At 46.2% G+C, this 22,640-nt stretch overlaps 1 long non-coding RNA gene across 1 annotated transcript in view; it reads right to left on the minus strand.

The window, feature by feature from the left end:
• LOC115938733 (uncharacterized) overlaps positions 1 to 22,640 on the minus strand; it is a 145,402-nt gene that overhangs the window by 60,773 nt on the left and 61,989 nt on the right. Inside the window, exon 7 of the long non-coding RNA XR_014144513.1 lies at positions 22,365 to 22,514. This is a non-coding gene — a long non-coding RNA (uncharacterized LOC115938733). The remainder of the gene's footprint in view (positions 1 to 22,364; positions 22,515 to 22,640) is intronic.

Raw genomic sequence — 22,640 nt, forward strand, 5'->3', positions numbered from 1 at the left:
TCTGTGATTCAACAGTCTTACACAAATCACAGCACTCACCATAGCACATACCCTCCCCAATGTCCATCACCCAGCCACCCCATCCCTCCAACCCCCCACCACTCCAGCAACCCTCAGTTTGTTTCCTGAGATTAAAAATTCTTACCAAAGGCTTCTTAATGGAGATGGAGTGGGAGGTTTATGTTTCATATGACAAAGCAGAACCTCCTCTAACCCATCCTTGGAAATCTCTCTGTTCCCTGAAGTGCCTTTCCCTGTAGTTGCTGCTACCCCTCCCCCTTCTCCCTGCACCTTCTCTAGACTCTTCCCTTCCCGTGGCCACTCCCGCCATGCCCTGTAGCTCTTCTCTTTGTAGAGCAGTTGGCATCCCCATCCACCAACCCCATCCAGGAAACCTGAAAACATTCCTTGGCGTCCATTTCTCTTAAAAAACTCAGGAACTTTAGAGCAGGAAGAGAGACAGAGTTGGAGAAAAACTCTAAAAACTATTGATTTAATCATTGTTTCTGCCCCCAAATAAACACGTAATAGCCAACATTTTCTGTCTCAGATTCTTTGCATACGTTCTCCCTAAGTCTCAAAACAGCCCTATAAGGCAGGTATCGATCCCCATTTTACAGATGAGTATATACTAAGGCATAAGGGAATTACACCACTCACCAGCTACAGCTGCCAAAGTACAGACCCAGGTCTACCTGACTCCAAAAATCATGCATCCCCTGCACATTGGACAAAATCAGAAACAGCAGGGCTACTTTCCTTTGGGAGCCGCCCTCTCCGTCCCAGCCACCCAGCTCAGGCCAGCTGCAGCCCTCCCCCTCCTACCCCGTGTTTCCTCTGGCCAGAGGCGAAAGGAAGCTTATTACCTTTTCAGCTGATAGACCCACTTCCTGAGCCAGCCCTGGGTGCTAGTGCACACATGGCCCACCTCCCTCATGCCCCGAGACCTGCTCACCAGCCTCTAGTCACATCTGGAACATATTAAAAATCACCTCTAGCCACAATGGCAAAATAAGGATTTTTTGAGTCAAAGATAGCAAGAGATGAAGTGGCTTAGGCTCACTCGCTCAAGTTCAGCATAGATCTGCACCCCCACTTCTTTGACTCTCACAGGCTCTGCTCAGACAATTTCATGTGGGAAGCTGGATCCAGTTGGTACTGCTGGAGAGCATGGATGCCCCAGTTCTCCTCTGGCCTCAGGGACTCCCCTTGCAGGGGGGCGGGGGTAGGGGGAGCAGTGGGAAATGGTCTAAGATGTCAAAGCATCAGCTTTGGAATCACACCAACCCAAGTGCAAGTCCTCAGTCTGCCACTTACTGTCCATGTGACCTAAGGTGAGCTCCCTAACTGCCCCAAGCCTTTGCTTCTTCAGCTGAGTAAGAGAGTAATGAGACCATGCCTGCACCTAAAAGAAAGTCCTCAGTAAGTGTAATTTATCCTTAGTATTAGTTCCAAGGGCTGCCTCCGTTCTCCTGCAACTTCCCAAACGTTGGGGCTCCTGGTCTCCTCACCCGCATTGGCGGGTTGGGCTCAATCATCTCTCAGTCCCGTCCTGCACTGATTATCTATGAAGCAACCTCCATTTTGCGTTTTTTCCCCTATTCGTTGGATGAAAATAAAATCACTCACTCCCAAAACCTCTTGGAAAAAGAGGGACTCCACTTGGCATGGGCTTTCACTGGAAACAGCTCTTCTTTTCCAGAATTAGAATGAAAAGCATGTGTTGTTTACTGTTTGTTCAGGTTCAGAGGGAAAGAGAAATGGTAGAGTAGCTTTATATGACAAGGAGATCTGGGGGGGCAGGAGGGCGAGAAGAGTTAACAAGTCAAATCCACAGTCCAGGGCCCCAGAGTGTCTCCTCCTCATTACAGGTTTGCTCAGAGAGCACACCTGTTGTGTGATAAAAATAATGGAATTCTCAGAGATCTCCCTCCTCGAGTGCACCTTGGGGTGCCAAGTAAGGAAGGCAGGGAGCTGATGAGATGACGATTAGCCCATGATAGGGGAGGGAAAAGCAGGAGAAAGGGAAATGGTACGATGATCTGGTCTCAAATCAGCCAAGCCCCTGCTGTTGGCCAGGTAAGCAGGCTTTGTCAGCAGCTTCCTGAACCCATGTACCAAGCTCATGCAAACTCCTGCCAGGAGGCATCATTATGGACAAATGCCTGTCTTACCTGTACCGAGAACACATGAAGGGAGTCTTCCTACCCCCTCTTCTGCAAGAGTTTTGCCATTCGGGCAGATTTTCAGGGTCACTTTCTAAACTGTCTCTGGAAAAACGATGACTATCAGATCCCCTCCTGACTTCTTTGTTAATGAGAACAAACACTATACATCTTTATTTAAAATACAGACTGATGTCCAGTCCTCGCCCTCAGGCTTTTTGAGGCACTTCTGCTACCTTATCCCTTGCATGTGCCTCCTCCCCTCTGGCCACTCTTGAAAAAGAAATGTCCCTCCAGTTGAAGCATGCTTGGACTAATTAATTTATTCCATCTGTTTTTCCTCTGGAACTTTGACCATGACACCAAAGGTTCCGGAACAGATTGGGTTCTTGTATTGATGACCAGGTCACCCGCAATTGCTGGAGAGGAGAGAATGGAGGGCTGAAGGCGAGAAGAGCATGGCTTTTTCCCCATCTGTTTGCCTGGCTTTCATGCAATGTGCTGATTGATCCAGCATGTTAAAGGCACAGAGACATCTGAAACTGCCTAAGAAAGAAGCTAACCTGTGCTTTGCCAGGGGACTTCCTAAACCTAACCCTTTTCAAGTCATCTGTAGAAGGGATGGGGAGGAAGGGAAGTAAACAAATTCCTGAGTGCTTGTGGAATGAAAGAATAAACAATACTAACTGAGCAACTACCATGGGCCGGTATCTTTACCAGGTTGCGTGCTTTTAATCCTCAGACACGCTCACGAAGAGCTAGAGTGACGCCTGTGTCTCAGATGGGGCATCCATGCCTCCGAGAAGTGAGATAACCTGCCTCGGGTCACCCAGGCCTTGACCCGACCTCAGATCTGTGTCACCTCACAAGGTTCTGCCCCTACCAAGCCGCACTGGGAAATGTGCATTTCTTGGCGGCGCGTTTTCCAAAAATTCTGATGATTCAGAGTTTTCAGCAGGACCCCATCGTGTCTTCAGAGGTGGGGACAATAAGTGAACATGACCAGTGCGTTATGAGCTCTCCCTGACAGCTTCAGAGAAACAAACGTGGCTTTACGTGCCCAAGCTTCCTTAATTCAGTTAGTCGCCTTTATTTGAAGTCAAATGCCCTTGATCTGAATTGTCAGCAGGTTTCTGATCAAATATTACCGAGTCTGCCTCTAGGTGCGAACCTGAGTGAGTTCTTCTGTTTCCCCTTGGTGAATGCCTTGTGACTGGGGGTGCCAGAACTGAGCAGTTTGCCTCCGTCTAACGCAATGTCACAGCTAACGTCCAAAGGAAAAAACAGCTTCTCTCGGCTCTCTCCCACATTCCCCATGTTTACGGCGTGCGCATTTCAAACCCAGGCTGCAGTGAACTTTTTAACACACCAGGTGTTGCCACTTGGAAAGGTCACTTTTACATTTGCAATCTTTGCATCGCATTTCCCGCTACGGATTTGTGGAGCAGAAGGGGAAAGAGCCTCAGTGGTAATGTATATTCCGGTCCCTCCGCTAGCACGATGCCAGGGGCCGCCGGAGGGAGAGGCCCCGGGCCCCAGGGGCTGTGGGGCGGGGGGTGGGGGAGAATGCCAGTGGCCAGGCTCAGTGCCACAGGGGTTCCTGGTGCCTCTCCGCTGATGTCCAGGTAGCGGGATGGAGTCAGGACAGATTTTCTCCAGTGCGAGAGCAGTGCCCATTCCAGCCAGATTGAGATAACCTTGACAACACGAACAATGAGCAGCACATCATTTTCCTGAGGATGCGCCTGTACACGGAAAGATCTCTGCCAAATCTCATCCCCTTGCCAAGGCTTCCAGGTGTTTCTTTGTGTTCGCGCAGAGAACTAACATCATTTTTTCCTTCAGTTCAGAAGAGGTGGTCCAAAGTGTTTAAGCGACAGTAGTTGCAACATGTCAGAGTGGGAATTTATTATCTCAGCCCCAATAGGTCTTAATAAGCCTTACACAACTGTTTAGGCATTTATTCTATTAACGGCTGTTCATTCTGGTGGCTTCACCTGAATATTCATGATCTTCCTATCCCCAGAGCTTCGGCATAGCAGCTGTTTGAAACCCGCAGCAAATGTTCAAGAGAGCTCCACAAATATAAACACCCTCACAGCTGAAGGTTCCAGCCCTGGCCTCACAGAGCCTAGCCATGAAACATTTATGTCGAGTGGTTTTTGGAGGGCAGCATTTACAAAACTTAAATAATCCTCCCCCTTTGGGGAGCCCTTCGCTCTAATTGGGATATGGCCACGCGGACAAAGAATCGAGGAGAGCCCATGTCCACAAAGATAACTGCGTCCTGCCTGGCTCCCTCCTCTAGGGGAGGTTCTGAATAAATCCAACTGGAAGGGAAGCTAGAACAACCTGGGGGCTAGGGTGCGGGTGGGACGTGCAGGATACACTTCGGGGGAGAGTGCGGACTTGTTTGTATGTGAGTGAGGTGGCTGTGCAGGGAATATTTTTAGCATGAAAATATAAAAAGAGAAAGGATTGGTGGTGGTTTTCCAAAGGGATGTAACTAGGAATGACAGGATTAAATTAGCAAGAGGACGATCTGACATGAAAGTCAGTGAGATCTCCCCCTTGAGCATATGTTCTCTGCCTTTCAAGTCAGAATGCAAAGTAGAAAAAGTTCAGGCCCATCTTTATGACTGAGCAAATCTCCCCCTTGGGCAAGTCACTTAACCACTTTGTGCCTCAACTTCATCGCTTATAAATTGGGGGCCGGGAGGGAGAGATGTGGTGTCAAAGAAGATGATTGCGTGACAGCATTTTATAAACCAAAAGGATATTAATGTACTGTAAATACATTCCGTTGTTTTTAATTTACCCAAAACATAAAGCTAAAGGTGAACGAACATCCTTTTTTAGCCTTGTGGGAAACCAAGGTCACCGGGACCAGTGAGGTCTGTAGGGTGAACAGGGATGGGAGGCTATAACACAGTTTGCTGGAGGAGAACGAATGTGGGTTGTGGAGTCATATTAATCCATATTATGGATTCAAACTCCAGCACTACCACTGAAATTCGAGCAAATCGTGTAATTTTTTTGAGCTTCAGTTCCTCCAGCTATAAAATGTAAAGAATAACATACATTTTTTTAAGATTTTATTTATTTATTTGACAGAGAGAGAGAGACACAGCGAGAGAGGGAACACAAACAGGGGGAGTGGGAGAGGGAGAAGCAGACTCCCCACTGAGCAGAGAGCTCGATGTGGGGCTAGATCCCAGGACCCTGGGATCATGACCTGAGCCGAAGGCAGACGCTTAATGACTGAGCCACCCAGGCGCCCCTAACATACACTTTTGTCACAAGGTTCCAGAAGGTGTGCATAGCTGCTCACCAGAAGCAGGTTGCTCCTCCCACCTTCCGCCCCCGGGGCACAGCTTGCTTGTACCCCAGAAGGTCCCCCCCACAGTGGTCCCTCTGCCCCGAGCTGTGGGGATTTCAGAACCCGCAGCTGGGTGGATGGATGAACTAGCCCGCCAGCCAGTGACTTCTCTAGCCAGAATACCACCTCCACAAGCCAAGAACCTGAAACCAAGAGCAGGGTTGGAGAGAAGACTCTCCGCTACCTTGTTTTTGTGCTGGCCTGGCAGGCTCATTCTTTCCTTGGAAACTGTGGAGTTGAAAGGGAAGTAGGGAGGTAAAGGTTTTATTGCAAGTTTCTTTCAAGAGGAGAAGATAACCTGGAACTTCTTAAGGAAGCTGGTCTCATCCCTGGCTAAATTCCCGCCTCTGTGCCTCCCCAGAACTCTCACCACACATATTGTCATTCTTGATTTTTTTTTTTTTACTCCATTTCCCCCAGTAGAAAAATGTTCTCCACTTTTTTGCAAATGCCACCTTTGGATTCTTGTGAAAATCTCAAGTCCTCTCTGGTGGGTATTTCAAAATACAATAATTATCATGGTTAAAACCAAATCAACGCAACTTATAATATCAACATGTTTTTTCAAGGTACACAGGCTTCCTCCCAGCACAACTCCCTATCCCAAGCTTGGAAAAAGTCATACTATAATGGAAAATGACAGAACCAAACATGGCACAAACGAATTAATAGAACACATGTGAATGTTATCATAGAGGAATAGAGCAAGTCCTCGGGAGCATGGAGGAGGGGGGAGTCTGCCTTAGAGAAGCGGGGAAGGCTGTGGGAAGGCATCACGACTTGAGTAGGGGGTTTCTAGATGGACGAGATGGAACAGGATTACAGGTACAAGCAACATGTGGGCAAAGGTCTAAAGGAAGGAAATGGAGGATGTGGCAAAGAAGTGGCAAAAAGTTCTTTGTGGCTAACGTGGTCTAGTAGGGAGGAGAGGTCAAGAGGGTTAGGGCCTCTTACGCAGTGCTGGACGAAATCCTGTAGGCAGGGGTGGGGTAGCAGCATCAGGATTTTATTTCAGAAGGAAAACGTATGCATGTTTGTGATAAAAGAAGTGAGTTGGGGAGACCATAGACTGGGGGAGACTGTGCCATTTATTTAACCCTCCCAATAACCGCACAAGGGAGCTATTATTTCTCTATAAAGACAAGGAGCTCACAACTTGCTTTTTGGCTGACAAGTGGCAGAGCTGAGACTCAAACCTGGGCCCTGTGATTTCAAGTCTGGGACACTTTTCACTTCTTACTATAACGCATTAGCTACTACAACCACAGAATGCAGACACCAACTTGTTTTCAGGGGTTCTTAACCTTTTTTGTGCTGTGGACCCAACAAAGCAGTCTGGTGACACCTATGAAACTCCTGTCAGAATAATTTTTTTAAAGCATAAAAGAAGATGCATCGAATTACCAAAGATACTAATAATACTGACATCTAGTTATCAGAATATTTAAAACACTATGCTCTAAGAATGTAAGTGCTCCGTTATTAATGCATCAAGAAGAAAGTTCTAGCAGTGCCTGGGTGGCTCAGTTGGTTAAGCATCTGACTTCAGCTCAGGTTGTGGTCTCCAGGTCCTGGGCTGGAGCCCGGCATTGGGGGGTCCGCACTCAGCAGGGAGTCTGCTTCTTCCTCTGCCTCTGCCCCTGCCCCCGCTCATGCTCTCATGTGTTCCCCCTCGCTTTCTCTCCCTCTCTCAAATAAATAAATAAAATCTTTTTTAGAAAAAAACAAAAGAAAAAGAAGGAAGTTCTATCAGAGAAACTAATGACTACCAGAATTTCAAAATAATAGTATATATGAATAACGTTTCGAGATACCTTCAACAACCACAATGCCATATGAAAATCGCTGTGATTTCTATTAGGGACATAGTCATGGGTTTTGCTAATATGACTGTGATTTGCCTATAATCATAATTACTAAAAATGACAAGTTTCAGTTATAGATTAGTGAATACAAACGTGTAATTTTTCCCACCCAAATTCAGTAATACCCACTGACCCTGGCTAAGAACCCCGGGAAATGTTTCAAATTGGAGATAATCTATAAAAGTGATTTCCAAAATATTGAGGAATGGGGTCTTTTTTCAAATGAGCTAAGAAGCACAATTTCAATGGTGAAAGAACTCAACGTAGAAGGACTCTGACTGAAGCAGAGTATGGAGAACTTGAGACCAACCCCCTGGGGTTCTTCAACATGTCCCCCAAGGACTAGGCACCCCCCCTGGGGCAGGACCCTGAGTGATCACCACAGAATCCCAGGGCTCCCCAGAAAATACTTTGCTGTGGTTTCCCAACATGTGTTGTCAGAGCCCAGCTTTCTCAAGACAGAGGTCTGGAAAGTTCCCTGGTGATAATAACCCTTTCCAGAATCCACACAGCCAACCCACACTCTCAGGAAACCTTGCTTTTTAAAGGAAAGTTTCTGAGCAACTGTGGATCCCCAGCAATATTCCAGGCTTAGCATTGTTCATGCCTAGGCCGCTCCTGGCGAACAGTAACGGTTTCAGGCTAATAAGGAAATAATCCATTTTCAGCAGATGAAAGAAGGGGGGATCAGAAAGGTAACTTGAGCCCAGGGTAATAGCAGTGCCAAAAACTTATAATGGAAACTATCTAAAGAATCCAAGACCCTTTGTTAGATATGAATGATTTCTTTTTTCTGGTGAAAAGTGTATGAAGAACTTGAGAAGAAAGGCCTGAGTGGGTTTTATGAAACAACCTCTGTGTGGTGAAGAAGGGCTTGAGGTTAGGTTGCAGCCTCACTGTATCCTTAGGTTATGTAACAGGGAGGGAGTTGAAAGACGTTCAAACCACCACAACGTGATGTGCTCTGTCTTTGAACTCTTTCCTCTGGGTTTTAACTGTAAGTCCATACCCGTTTCCTTGCAATACCTCCCCGATAGGTGTGTAAAATACAGCAGAGACAGAAACAAACTTAATTAAGAATTCTGTAAGGGATGCTACATGCACCTGGCGCTCTCCACTCCGAGTGCCGAAATCTTTACCGTAATAATCAGGAAGAATCTGCCTGCTCGAGATACCTATGGACGACAATGCTTTGAGATTTTTAAAAGCAAGATTTAAATATGTGTGTGTGTGTATGGATTTTATTGCAAATGTTCAATCCTCTTCTGAAATAAGAACTAGAATCTGTTAGCTCTTCTACCAAAATGAAAAAGGCCCATAAATGATATATTGTGGGTGTGGAATCAGTTTGTAGTTTCATTCATTCATTCATTCATTCATTCATTCATGGTTGATGGACCAAACTAGGTGCCAGGACAAGACATGGGCCTGCATCCCCACGGGACATGTATTCTAGAGAGGAGACAGATATTAAACCAATACTTACTCACTTCCTCCCGGAAGACCTGATTCTCAATCCTCAGTGTGCCTGAGAATCACTGAGGAAGCTTGTTAAAAATACATATTCCTGATTCAGCAAACGTGACGGGCGGCTGAGGAATTAGCATTTTTAACGGGCTCCGCAGCGAGCCCAAGGCAGGTGGTTGGTAGGCTTTGAAGCTAACGAGGCTACAGAACAGCCCTGCTCCCTGGGTCCCCACGCCCTCGTCCGACGCTCTGCATGCAGAAATGCCCATTTCCTGCTTCAGACCCCTTACGGATAAGCCTTAGTCTTTGCCACACACTTCCTTCAAGCTTAGCCTTTAAATACTTGATCCTAAGGGTTAAATAATTTCTTGCTAGAGAAAACTGATTCCCTCCAACACACTCTGAAAATACCTGCAGTGTTTTGCTGCAGCTCCCTGTCTCTCTAACCTGAGCCATCAGCCCCCCCCACCCCACCCCCCCACCCATTTTTACGCAGCTGCATCTTCCACATTCTGTGAGCTTCCGCAGCAGGGGGCAGGTTTCACACCCCTTTGAGCACTAATAGTGACATTCTGCTTGCAAAGTGCTTGAGTGCTTCCAATGCCATGTAGTACCCCACCCTGCCCGGGATTCTCCAAGGGCATGGCTGTTTGACCTCATGCCTCTTATCACACACACACATGCACACACACAACACACACACCCATGTGCATATAAATAGGTTCGCATATAAAATCTAAATAGGGGCGCCTGGGTGGCTCAGTCCTTAAGCGCGTGCCTTCAGCTCAGGTCATGATCCCAGGGTCCTGGGATCGAGTCCCGCATCGGGCTCCCTGCTCTGCAGGAAGCCTGCTTCTCCCTCTCCCTCTGCTGCTCTCTCTCTCTCTGTCAAATAAATAAAAATCTTTAAAAATAAATAAATAAATAAAATCTATCTAAATAAAAGCTGCCATTTCCTTAATGTTATCAAAAAGTCTTAATTTCCAAACTCTCAACTATAAACTATATACAGCTAGTAATCCATACAAGAATTTGACTCCAATCAATTCTATTTCTATGATGGCACCTCAGATGAAGAACTCCAGTCTCCGTATGCAATGGCCTTTTCTCTTTCCGTAAGTGACAGTGTACGGATCATCCCAGATGTAACACCGTGCCTGGCCCATGCTGTGACTCAGGCCATAACTCCCACAAATTAGAGCAAGACCAGCTTTTATCTTTCTCTGAAGCACAAATTGTTGTTGCAGAATCATCTCTGAACCAATTAACTGTATTCCCGTGGATTCTAAGCATAACATTTTTTAAAGTTAGTCCCTATATTTTTTACTTCTTCTTAATATGGTAATACCTTAGTAATAAAAAATTAATTGCTTAGGGCTGAGCTAAATTAGTGAAAAGTATGGATTATAAATTATGTCTTCCCTGAGCAGTTTTGTTACTATAAAATACAACTAGATTAAATAAGTGTTGCCAAGTAGAAGGCATGCTGCCCTGCCCTGTTTTAATGAGTAGATGAGACTAATTTGTAATTAGCATGTGAAGCCTGGTAAATTGCTTTTTAAAATGTTCTTAGCATAGGAAGCACATGCTTCCACAGAGCACATCATGGGCGTTATCCAAAGCTGGCTCTATGAATAATCAGTAAGGATGTTACAGCAGATTGAAGCACTGGATAATTTTTTGAGGTCCCTTTCAGCCCAAAACATCCACAATCCTCTGATAAACTGAGTTTATCATATTTTTTGGTGAAATTCTTTTTTTTTTAAGATTTTTTATTTATTCATTTGAGAGAGAGAGACAGGTAGAGAGAGCGAGAGCATGAGCAGGGTGGAGTGGCAGGCAGAGGGAGAAGCAGGCTCCCCACTGAGCAGGGAGCCCAATGCGGGGCTCGATCCCAGGACCCTGGGATCATGACCTGAACTGAAGGCAGACGCTTAACTGACTGGGCTACCCAGGTGTCCCTTTTTTGGTGAAATTCTTTTATAAAATTATCATAAATTCCAAATTAGTGAAGCTCAAATTGATAGATTTTGCTGAATCCAATTATTCTATTATTTACTGATTTTCATAGGAAAGTTAATATTTGGTGCCCCATCAAGAGTGTCATGTTCCATGACATCTAACTGGAAAAAAAGGAGGAAATTTCACTCCAGAGATGGAGAGTGGCACAAGAACAAAATTAACAATTGACGTTTTTATCATAGTAACTATTTACTTCCAAATGTACTGTATATTTTTGCCTTTACAGTTATTCTGTGCAGTAAAGATAGTTATTATTAATAACACTGGGTTCAAGAAAGAGAGCTCAAGGGTCTCTGAGGTCTTTCAGGATTAGAATTCAGGTCTTCGGACTCCAGAGTCTACCTGGACTGTCACAGAAGTTCAGTTTGTATTGGTTTCATGAATGAGAGAACTGTTCATCAGTCAATAAATAAAAATAGAGATAACTTATCGAATTATAAGAAAACCCTTGAAGGCAAAGCAAGACCATCATTCAAACGCCAAACATCTTTCAGATACTGACGAATGCAAGAATCCTATCAGGATACCTAGCCAGGGCTGGCTCTATAATTTGCAGGGCCTGGTACAAAATGAAAATGCAGGGCCCCTTGCTCACAACTCATTAGGGATTTCAAGTCAATGACAGCAGAGTCTTAAACCAAGCACAAAGCCCTTCTAAGAACGGGGGGGGGGCCTGTGTCACTACACAGACCCCACGCCTGACAAGCCAACCTTTCACATCATGTTTCAAAGCTTAGGGTACTGGTTCTCAGTGGGAATGGTACCATCCGCTAGACAGCATTTTGGACACTGGTGAGTGTGGAGGTTCTTGGTTGGCACAACGAGTGGAGGCCCAGCTGGTACGTAGCAGGCATGGGCCCAAGACTCCAGAGATGCTCAATGTCAGGGGCACGCCTGCACTACAAAGAATCTTCCTGTTTCCCAGAGAACTTCTGAACATCACACGTGATAGTCACACGGTGAAAAGCCTGTTTACAATTATCTGAGTTTATTATTTGTTTTACACATCCTGGATTTTCCAGTATGGGACTGCTTTGACAATTCTGGAAACACTGCACGCTGCTTGTTTGAAACTTTATCATTAAAAACAGTTTCATCAGGGACGCCTGGGTGGCTCAGTCGGTTAAGCGGCTGCCTTCGGCCCGGGTCATGATCCCCGGGTCCTGGGATCGAGCCCCACATCGGGCTCCCTGCTCAGCGGGGAGCCTGCTTCTCCCTCTCTCTCACTCTGTTTGTGCTTCTCTGTCAAATAAATAAAATCTTTAGGGGCACCTGGGTAGCTCAGTTGGTTAAGCGACTGCCTTCGGCTCAGGTCATGATCCTGGAGTCCCGGGATCGAGTCCCGCATCGGGCTCCCTGCTCGGCAGGGAGTCTACTTCTCCCTCTGACCCTCCTCCCCTCTCATGTGCTCTCTCATTCTCTCTCTAATAAATAAATAAAATCTTAAAAAAAAATCTTTAAAAAATAAATTAAATAAATAAATAAATAAATAAATAAAATAAAAACAGTTTCATCAATAATGGCAACACACCATTCAGCGGGTCTCATGGAAGTATGTACAAGCATCTGATCCCTCAGTTTTGTCTTCTAGTGGGGTCCTAGCCATGCTGTTACCTAAAGGAACACATATGATGTTATCATAAATTACTTTCCTTGTGTACTACAGTCAAAGCATTAGTTTTTTTTCTAATTGGTCGGGGGTAGGTCATACTAGGGGAGCTTGTTATGTAAAGTGGCTTTGGGTATGAAAGAGTTGAGAACCTAGGCTTAGAGGCATAAGATTACAAAATGTTTCAGCTGGAAGGAATTTGAGGGATTATCTACTTCATTGACAGATAAGGAAATTGAGGCTGAAATAGATTATATATCTTGCCTAAGGTCACCCTACACATATTGGCAGTGCCAGGACGTGAACCTATGCTCATTTCCAGGACTATATAAAGTAATTAATTCCTTCCTTCTTTCCTTCCTCCCTCCCTCCCTTCCTTCCTTCCTTCCAACAAACACAGCTGTGTTCTTACTGTGTGCCAGGCATTCGGGTGGGTCCCAACACAGAGATGTCTAAGACACAGGTTCTGCCCTAAGAGGACCACAGACAGGCTGGAATGAACAGAGCAGAACCCAGATATGGTGCAACATGTCTTGGAGCAGACCTGTGTTCAAAACATGACAGGGGGCAGCTGACTGAGTCTTTCCGAGGGATGGAAGGCTTCCCAGCAAAGGTGGAGTTTGAATCTTGAGATGGGGAAAGGCGTTCCTCTGCAGGAACAGGGTAACCCGCACTCAACGTGGTTGCACAGAGCGGGACAGAGACACGGTGGCGAAGCGGGGCCATCTGTAATCAGATATTGACTGTCCACAGCCCTTAACGTCAAGGAGTATTTTCCAGAAGTGTAGAGCCGGTCATTATCCTGCCAGATAGAGCCAAGCAGAGAGCAGAGCTGGCGCAGAGGCCTGGGGACTCCCTGAGGTCATCAGGGAGGGAGGAAATGAAGGGGGAAGCCTCCATTGCTGCTCCGTGGGTGACAAGGGCTCTGTAGGCCGCCGCCCGAGTGCAAGCTAAGAAAATAGCTCGGCGATTGCTGAAGTGATTAAGTGGGTCACCTTATTGATTCTCACCTAGCTCGGAACAGACCTCAATAACTAACATCAAGTGCTTTAATAAGAGCAAAGGAAAGATTTAGTGGATGCAAGTGCTTTTCATTAGAGAGGACTAAGGGGAAATAAAACCTGCTGACCCACCAGTGAGGGGCCTCAGCATGGCTTCCAGCCTGGTGACTGCCAGCCAGACAGGAAAGTGAGTAAGAGGAAGTCAAGTGAGACAGCCTCTGGGCTCATGCTTATCAGAAGTGCTAGAAAAGACGCTCCACAGATTGCCAGATTGTCTGCTTCTCTTCTCCTCTTCCTCTCCACACAAACTCAGCCACCCGGGACGCTGCTGCTTCTGCAGCCCCAAACCAGCCACCAGCTTGGCATTCTGTAGACACTATCTCCCATCCTCACCTCAACCCTACAAGAGAGGAATTATTTTCTCCACGTTAGAAGGGAGGAAACTAAAACCCATGAAGTGACTCTTAAGGGCTGGGGCTACGATTAGAACCCAGGTCTCTAGGTACTTGAAATATTTCTCTTAGAAACAGGACTTGGAGGGCATCTATTTTTCCTTTCAAGGTTTTGAGTAGAATCCACTCTACCCTGCATAACCTGACCAAATCTTAATTTCAATGGAGCAATTACTGTATGTCAGATACCAGTAAAATACTGTGCCATTTGGTCTTTGTAACCAGCTTAGGAGGTCGCCCTACGATTATTATCCCCCTTTTAGGGATGCATTAACGGAGGCTTGGTGAGAGTTACTCACGTAACATGTGGCAAAGTGAGACCTTGAACACAACATTATCAGATTCCAGATCCCAGGCTCTAATCAACTACATCCTAGACGCTTCTTGAAGAAAAGGATAAATGAAAAGTATAGCTGGGCAAGCTAAGTAGACATAGAAAAGACTCAGGGAGTGCATCCATTCCTTTGAATATTCGAAAAATATTTATTGAGCTCCTACTTCATCTCAAGCATCTTTCTAAACCCAAGGGATACAGTGATGATCATACGAATAACATTCTTTTGGGGGCAGCTTATCATAAACGAGGGACAAATAAGATAAACCAGAAAAGTCCTGATAGGCATGCGTACGATCAAGAAAATAAAACAGGGCATGGTGGATGGATTGACCTTCCAGTGGGTCAGGGAGGTGTCACCTGAGAAACTTGCTTGTAAGCTGAGGCTTCAAGGACAAGAAAGTTGTAACCATGCCAGAGTCTAGCTGAAAAGATTCTCGGCGGGCAAAATGGCGAGTGCAGAGACATGAGGCAGGAAGGACCCCAGGGCACCCACAGAAGAGGAGTCCACTGTGCTCAGAATATACTGAATATACACAATATACAGGGAGGACTAGCTCAAGATGGGGTATGAAAGGAGGAGTAGCAGGTCTCCTGGGCCTGGCAGGATACTGTGAGGAACTGGACTTTAAGTAAGAAAGAAAGAAAGAAAGAAAAGATCAACTTTCTTTCTTACTTAAGAAAGAAAAGGAAAGGTACAAAAGCGTTTTAAGCGTTTAAAATGATTTGCATTTTAGAAACATAATTTGGGCTGCTGTCTGGATGGGTCTCGAGACGAGTGGGAGCCCACTGCAGGAGTCCGGCTGCAGCACTAGAGTGGCCTGGAGTCGGTGCGAGCAGGAGACGTAAAGAAGTGGACACATCCTAACACTGTTTTGAGGGAGAGCCGACCTCGCACGGCACCTTACACTTTTATGAAAAGACAATAGATGGGGCGCCTGGGTGGCTCAGTTGTTAAGCGTCTGCCTTCGGCTCAGGTCATGATCCCAGGGTCCTGGGATCGAGCCCCGCATCGGGCTCCTTGCTGGGCGGGGAGCCTGCTTCTCCCTCTCCCTCTGCCCCTCCCCCCTTGCTCAAGCTCTCTCTCTCTCTCAAATAAATAAATAAAATCTTAAAAAAACCCACTGGCAGAGAATTCCTTGCTTTTCTAAACCAGGCCCAGTGATGGTTTGTCCTGTCCACTGTAGTCAACGTGGCAGTTAGTTCAGAAGAAAGAGAAAACGATGTGAACTAGGAGAGACCCAAGGTCACCGTGACGTGCCACCTCACATGTTTGAAAGCAACTTCGGAGTGGTGGTATTCCTCACAGTGTGAAAGCGAAAATGAGGAAGGTCTGCCTACCCCCAACAGGTTGAAGTGCCCATTCTAGAAATCAGGGAAAATTCATCCAAAGGATAGTGAAGAATTTGACAGGGAAGTGTTCTTCTGTGTCATATTCTCAGGAGGGAAGCCAGCCGGTGACATGTGCTTGTCTCCAGGTCTGACTCCGGGAGACAGAAGGTTGGGCACAAGGTGAATCATCAGGAGAAAAAAGAAATCGAGGGAACCCGAGAGAAGATGGGCCTTGTACATAATTGATCTGACAGAGCACTGTCCACTCCATCGCAGCAGCTGAAATACGGCCACCACCCCCCCACCCCGCCCCCGTGTGAGAGCGCACTTGCGTGTAAGGGCACCAGACTCCATCTATTAAGGAAAGTGTTTAAGCAGGAAGGAGAGCATGTCTGTCATTCTGAGCGAGTGGCTCCAGAAACCCAAACACAGCCTCAGAGCCTCAGGATTAAAAAAATACATATCTAGCCTAAATCAAAAGGAATTTTGTTTGTCAAACACGGGAAGGGAGTAAAGGGCTATGACAATGGCCCCTCCTGACTTTGGGCTGGTTAATCGTATTCAGAGAAAAAATGCTGTGGGCTCTGGGGAACTTCATAAAAAATGACAATGGAGTTACTCTCGGCAATGGTTTTGCTTTCTTCCTAAGGGTAGGAGAAAAGATGTTCATCACTTAATCAATCAACAAACATTAATTTAGTACCTATCACTTGTCCATCATTCTGCTAAGAATAATATAAAAACAAGATAGGCACACCATCCCCACCCTCAGAGACTTTATAATCCAGTTTGGTTTCTCGTCTTTTTAGATATTTTGACAGTTTGGGGACAAAGGGGTAAATTCAGTTTGATTCAACAAACCTATATTGATCTCTTGTTCTGAGTAAAGCAATATAAAGACAACTTATTCATTCGACAAACATTAATAAAAGGACATGTGTGATAAACTAGGTATACGTTTTGGGAGATACTTAAGTTGACTTAGATCTGGATAGCTGCCTCAACGGGCCCCCAGGGTGGGAGGGATGATAAGATGTGTATATAGATATAACTAAAGCCAATGCTAGAAAATGATAAACAGCACTGAAAAAGAGAAGTTCAGATAAAGAACTTTAACAGGAAGGATGAGGGGATGATTAACTCTGGGAGATGGACAAAATCTATTCTCTGCCTCAATTTCCCAATTCATTCATTCATTTACTCAACAAATAGGACTTGAATTCTTACCACATTCCAAACATTGTTCGGCTCTAGGATGAAAATCAGACTAGAAAGGAGAGATCTGCCAATTCACCAGGATAAACACCTTAATCCAGGAAGGGAGAAGATGCAGTGGGAAAACCGAGGAGGGAACTTCCAAGTCGGCTCGTGGTGAGAGACAGTTAGCAAAGGAAGGTTTTAGCTAGTAGGTGAGCTGTCGCTGGGTGTGAAAGAGAAGTGAACATCTCAGGAGAAAGAAGAGGGAGGGCCAGTGCTCCAGGCAGAGTCATTACAAAGACTCTCAAGCAGGAGATGCAGAGGGAGTTCAGGGTGCGTGTGGGAGGCAGGGAAGAGGCTGAGGGAGGAGGCCGAGGGAGGAGGCCAAGGGAGTCGCTGCTTCTGTTCCCCACGAAACGGGAAGGGAGGTTAACAGATGAGGGGTGGAGGTAGAGTGGTCTAGGGAGACTGAAATGGCAGGTTACGTACTAGAAACCTGCTTCGAGAATGTAAGAAGATATTATTAAAGAACAAGCCAAAGGCAGCTCTGAAGTAGAAACCATAAACGTGGCATAAATTCCACATAGTAATGCAAAAATACTCCAACAGCACTTAGTTGTCTGGGCATAAGAGCAGTGGGAACACCTCACTGGACAGACACCCTGTGTGCATATGCAAGGGAACAGGGCTGTTGGGAAGACCTCAAATGATCAACCATAGGGTTCAGCCAGATGGGCTGAAAGAATATGGTCAAGTCACTGGAGTAGGAATGGTAGATGGCTTCCATCTCAGTTGTTAGCTCCAATTGATAGAATCCTGTGCAGAGAAGGATTCCAAAGTTACCTCTGTGCTCAATAGGAAAGAGTGCATGATCGGTCAGGAACATTCCCCATGGGCCCCCATGCCAGGTGTTCACCATCTCTGGACTAGAGGCCAGATGAGGCCAGGAGAGAAAAGAAGTCAGAGAGCTGGGAGGAGGGGAGGTCAGAGAGGGAGATGTGGGGACCTGAGGGTGCCAAGGTGGAATTTTCCCTGGAGCTTTCGGGGCCTAGACCTTGGCCATGGGAAGGTTTGGCTGAATAGAGGATAAGACATGGTCTAGTGTTCAAAGACCTGAACATTGCTGCTTTTGTCTCACCAGAAAAGAGAAGTGTCTTCAGGGAAAAAAATAAAAATAAAAGACACTGTGCCTTAAGAGAAGGATGCATAACTGAAAGAGAAATTGGCCCTTACAGTGGAAATGGAGGAAAGCATGGGGAAGCCTGATTCCTGCATTATCATCAGCCTCCACTTTGAATAAGCCAAAGAAAGTAGGGGCATGCCGCATGTGTGGGCCTCCTCCACACTCAGGGCTCACCCTGACCCATCCGCACCCCGCCGGGGAAATCAGCCGCTGACCACCTCCTGCAGCAGGGCAGGCAGGGAGTGAGCCAACCACCTCTCCTCCAATGACCTGATGCCATGGCTTTTTTTTTTTTTTACTCATGGTGAGAACACTTAATATGAGATCTATGCTCTTAACAAATGTTTAAGTGTAAAATACAGTATTATTGACTATGGGTACGATGTCATACAGATTTCTAGAACTTTCCCACTTCATTAACTGAAACTTAATGCCCTCTGATTAGTAAGCCTCTTTTCACCCTGCTTCCCCCAGGCCCTGGCAAAGGCACTCTTTGACCCCATATATTTGGCTCTTTTAGATACCTCATGTAAGTGGGAGCATGCAGTATTTATCTTTCTGTGACTGGCTTTTTTTCACTTAGCTTAATGTCTGTCCTCAAGGTTCCTCCATGTTATCACATACTGCAGAACGTCCTTCTTTTTTAAGGCTGAATACTATCCCATGGCATGTATATACCCTGTTTGCTTTATCCACCTCATCCATCGACGGACACTGGTTGTTTTCACATCTTGGCTCTTGTGAATAATGCTGTGGTAAGCACGGGAGTGTAAATATCTCTTCGAGATCCTGATTGCGATTTTTCTGGATAAATACCCAGAAATAGAATTACTGAATCATATGATAGTTCTGTTTTTAACTTTTTGAGGCACCTCCATACCGTTTTCCATAGCAACTGCACCACTTCGCATTCCCACCGCCCGTGCATGAGGGTTCCAACTTCCTCACTTCCCCACCTGAATCTCTTTCTGGGCGCTGGAGAGACAGTGTCTCAGGAGGGTCTCAGGGAAAGACCATCCCCTCCTCACAGACTCAGTGCCACCGTGGAGGGCTGAGCCCACAGTTCTCCATGCTTCCCTGTCTGCCAGCTTGCCTCATGGGTAAATGTAGAGAAGGAATCAGGATGAATTCGTGGCCCTAAAGAGCATGTCTAAAAGGGTTTGTCAAAAAAAGGGTTAATGGCTGCTTCTCTGCGGGGAAACCCTAAAGAAATGAGTGTTCTGGAGTGTAGAACATTCGCTTTTACGGTAGGTGGTGTTATTGTTACATGTTCATACAGACAGTGCTAATTAACAATCCTAAAGGCCACATCATTAAATTATTTCTCAGCTTAAAACCCTGCAATGTTTAACGCACCCCAGCAATTCAATTATATCTAAAACACTAGCTTGAATGCCAGGCATCCTTCTGGGGCTGACAAAGTGCAGGTTGCTCTTAAGGGTAGGTGAGGCTTGAGAAAGAAAGAAAAGCATCTGACGGGCTGCTTCCCTGGCCCTCACCCTGTCACATATTCTACATAGGGAAGCAACAATAATCGTCAAAGAAAATTGAAAGTGGACCTAATCTTTGCCAGAGAGACAAAATGTAGACTACCCATTTTTCCGTATGCGCAGATATGAAGAATCCGATCATATTTTCCTGAAGAGCTCAACTGAAAAATCAAATCATTGCCCTCACATCTGTGTAAGGTCCATTGGGGATGGAATGGGATTTTCTTCTGGGTCCTGCCACCCATCCTTTGTCATTCCTAACCACTGCAAATTGCATTTGGGTTTGAACTTGGGACAATGTCATGGCTTTGGGCTGGGTTTTGCTTGGATGTATATATATCACAGTCAGCAGAGAGCACTTTGAAGAGCACACAAAGCCTCTTTGTCTCCCACCCAGTGAAATATCTTCAGTACAGAGTGCAGCGAGAAAGGGCTTCAATCTAGCTTAAACACACACACACACACACAGGCGCGCGCACGCGTGCGTGCACACACACGCTCTTCCCCTTCCCTACCACCCCAGCCCGATCTTCTCTGTAGTGAGACAGTTCTCTGCATAGGCGCAGAGCCTGGTTCAACCGGCCAAGTGGCCTCAGTCCTCTGGACAAGATTTGGCAGGCAATACCATGACAGAACCTCCCGCTTGGAAAATGCTGGTGCCGAGAACGCATCTGGGAGCGGCACATATGTGATTCCACTGGTTTTCACACAAAGAGGCAGACTGTGCCAGTGACCAGCTGGGCACTCAGCTGCAGCCATGGAAGCAGGAGTGAGGGAGCAAACCAGCGATTCTCTTTGCATGGTCTCCCCAAATACCCTGTCTCTGCGTGAACCGTTTCCTCATTACTCGCCTTCCTAACACTATGCCAACAGGAGCCTTCGAGAAGGCTTCACTAAACTCTACAAAACCAGGAGACATGTATCTCCTTAGTCATACCACCAACGACAGTGTCTTACACAAGCATACTTTCAATAAAAGTTTGTTGAATGGAGGGATGGATGGGTGGGTGGGTGGGTGGGTGGGTGGATGGATAGATGGAATGGATGGATGGATGACGGATGGATGGATGCATGGGTGGAAGAATAAAGCAAGCCAAGATGCTATTACCCCTCTCTAAAAGAACTGAGTCCTCTCACTGACAGCCTCAATCTTGACTCTTGATCTCCAGAGAGGTAGTACAGGCTGGGGTTGGCCGGGCCAGAAATGCCCTTGTAGTGCTGCCAATTCTCATTCTCTCCCCCATGGCAGACATTGCTAACAGGCCACTGTATTCTTGCCAACAGATTCAAGACCTTTCCTCTCAGTTCTCCTCACTAGTGGTCCAGACAGGTACTACTTAGCCTCAGACAGGATGCAACCAAATTTCTGTCCCAGGGTTAGAATATTGGCTTTGGGGTCTGAGACCATTGTTAGATCCTGATTCAATCATTTTCTTACTGTGAGACCTGGAGAAAGCTACTGAAAGTAAGATATCACAAAACTAAGCATTTAGGGTTTGTTTGGTTTTTTATCTGTATAAAGGAAGATAAAGAACTGAATTCATAAGTTTCCTGTGGAGATTAACAGGGAAATTTAGTCAGGACCTGACATAGTAGGTGCTCAATAATCATTAGTTGCTTTTATCCAGAGACTGTTTATGGATTATCAAGTCCCTCATTCCTATGGAAGGTTTTTTCCATCATTGTTAAGTTTATTGCTCAGTTGCTCTCTCCCCAGTGGATGACAGAGAAAAGGCAGTACATGAATTCAGACTGCCTTGGTGCCAGAGAAGCAGGACTAGCATGGACTGGGGAACAACAGTCTCTAATTCAGCTAGCCTAGAACACTTCTGATGGGCATTGTGTGGAGACACAACAGTAGAGTGAACAGATCTAGAAGTAAGGAGGCCTGGGTTCTAGTCAAAGCCCTGTCCCCAACTAACTGGAATCCCATGGAGAGGTCACCTCATTTTTTCCAAGATACAGCCGTTGGATTGCCTAAATGCTAAACCTCCAATTCTGTGATTCTATCAAGTTGACATCTTCTCACATTTCCAAGGAATCTGGGCTTGACCATTCCCACTGAAAAGAAACTCTGAGAACTGGTTAACACTTACCTGTGCTATGCGTCTGGAAATTAGTCCATGTCATGGCCCCCTCATAATGCTGATGATAACATAACACTCAAATCATACTAGCCACGGGTCCAGGATGTGTTCCAAGCCACACACACACACACACACACACACACACACACCTACACACACACCATTTAACTTCCACAACTCTCTAGCTATGAGGTAGGTAAGATCACAATCTTCATTTCACAGATAAACTACAGAAGCACAAAAAATAAAAAAGTAGCTTGTCCAAGGTCAGACAGTTCTGAGTGCTGGGGTAAGTATTTGAATCCAAACAGTAAGGGTCAGCTGTGCTGAGGCAGAGTGATAGCTGTCCTTGTCAGTTGGCAGGTCTCTTCTCTCCGGGGAGCCTCCCTGGTGGAGAGGCAGGCTGGTGTAGTGACCCAGGAGGAGGTCTCTGGCCCGGCCTGCCTGGGCTCGAGGCCCAGCTCTATTTAACGACTTTTGTGCCTCCATCTCCCCGAGCATAAAACGAAGCTAATAAGCATAGTCCCTCACAGAGTTAGTATAATAATTAAATAAGTTACTCTAAGAAGAGGCTGTCACGCGAAGTCTGGCACCCAGCCAGGGCCACAGAGGTGTGCGCCCTCACTGGGCACAGGAGCCCAGCCCACACGTCCCCGCACTCCTTGTGCCTCACACACACTATGTGCTCGTGTGTCCACCCAGGTGATTTACCCGAGCAGCTCAAGAACATGCGCTGGGGGCCAGATAGACCGGGTTCAGTCCCAGCTCCACCACAGCTCACCTCTGTGACCTGGAGCACTTCAGGTAACTTCTTTTGGAGTCTGCGTTTTCTCTGTTTATAAAATGGGACTCAGACACGCTGCCCCGTGAATCCCACAGAATGCTTGAGCTACTTCAAGTCGACAAGATGTGTGTGTACACGGTGCATAAACTGTTAGATAAAAGAAAAGAGCATAATTAGTTTAGGTTTGATGAAACCACCTCCTGAGGGCCTCTGAAGGCCTCTGCTTGAGGCTCATTCTCACCTTAGGGCAAAAGCAGAAGGGACGGTTGCCTC

Source organism: Leptonychotes weddellii, chromosome 4 (genome assembly GCF_054177405.1).
Source record: "Leptonychotes weddellii isolate Sample4059 chromosome 4, ASM5417740v2, whole genome shotgun sequence".
NCBI lineage: Eukaryota > Metazoa > Chordata > Mammalia > Carnivora > Phocidae > Leptonychotes > Leptonychotes weddellii.